Genomic DNA, 1,006 nt, shown 5'->3' with positions numbered 1-1,006 from the left:
AACTTGCTGAGTTAATATTTTGTTCTGAGCCAATATAGCATTCAGAGTATCAATCTCAAGAACTCCTTTCTTCTGAGTTACCCTATTATTCACAGGATTTCTCTCAGAAGTGTACATGAACTTGTTATTTGTAACCATTTCAATGAGTTCCTGGGCTTCTGCAGGCATTTTCAGATGAAGAGATCTACCAGTAGAGTGGTCCAATGACATCTTGGATAACTCAGACAGACCATCAGAGAATATACATATGATGCTCCATTTTGGAAACATGCCAGAAGGACACCTTTTGGTTAATTGTTTGTATCTTTCCCAAGCTTCATAGAGGGATTCACCTTCCTTCTGTCTGAAGGTTTGGACATCCACTCTGAGCTTACTCATCTTTTGAGGTGGAAAGAATTTGGTCAAGAAAGCATTGACCAGCTTGTCCCAAGAGTTCATGCTTTCTCTAGGTTGTGAGTCCAACCATGTCCTAGCTCTGTCTCTTATAGCAAAGGGAAAAAGCATAAGTCTGTAGACCTCAGGATCAACCCCATTGGTCTTAATAGTATCACAGATCAGCAAGAATTCAGATAAGAACTGATGAGGATCTTCTGATGGAAGTCCATGAAACTTGCAGTTCTGCTGCATTAGAGAAACTAATTAAGGCTTAAGCTTAAAGTTGTTTGCTCCAATGGCAGGAATTGAGATGCTTCTTCCATAGAAGTTAGAAGTTGGTACAGCATGGTCACCAAGCATCTTCCTTGCATTGTTATTGGGTTTGGCCATGTCTGTTTCTTTTTCGAATTCTTCTGTAAGGTACTCTCCAGAGAGTTATGCTTTAGCTTCTCTTAGCTTCCTCTTCAGAGTCCTTTCAGGTTCAGAATCGGTTTCAACAAGAATATCTTTATCCTTGTTCCTTCTCATGTGAAAAAGAAGATAACAGAAAAGAAGAGGAATCCTCTATGTCAAAGTATAGAGATTCCTTTATATGAGTAGAAGAAGAGAGGAGAGAAGAATGAGGTAGAGA

At 39.5% G+C, this 1,006-nt stretch overlaps 1 non-coding gene across 1 annotated transcript; it reads left to right on the top strand.

The window, feature by feature from the left end:
* Positions 1-268: 268 nt before the first annotated feature.
* On the top strand, positions 269-372 carry LOC112765466 (small nucleolar RNA R71). Its single transcript, XR_003183789.1, has one exon. It is a non-coding gene; the product is annotated as a small nucleolar RNA R71 (small nucleolar RNA).
* The last annotated feature ends 634 nt before the right edge of the window (positions 373-1,006 follow it).

Source organism: Arachis hypogaea, chromosome 2 (genome assembly GCF_003086295.3).
Source record: "Arachis hypogaea cultivar Tifrunner chromosome 2, arahy.Tifrunner.gnm2.J5K5, whole genome shotgun sequence".
Taxonomy (NCBI): Eukaryota; Viridiplantae; Streptophyta; class Magnoliopsida; order Fabales; family Fabaceae; genus Arachis; species Arachis hypogaea.
The sequence above is the reverse complement of the archived record's forward strand: the minus strand, read 5'-3'. Positions and strand labels throughout refer to the sequence as shown.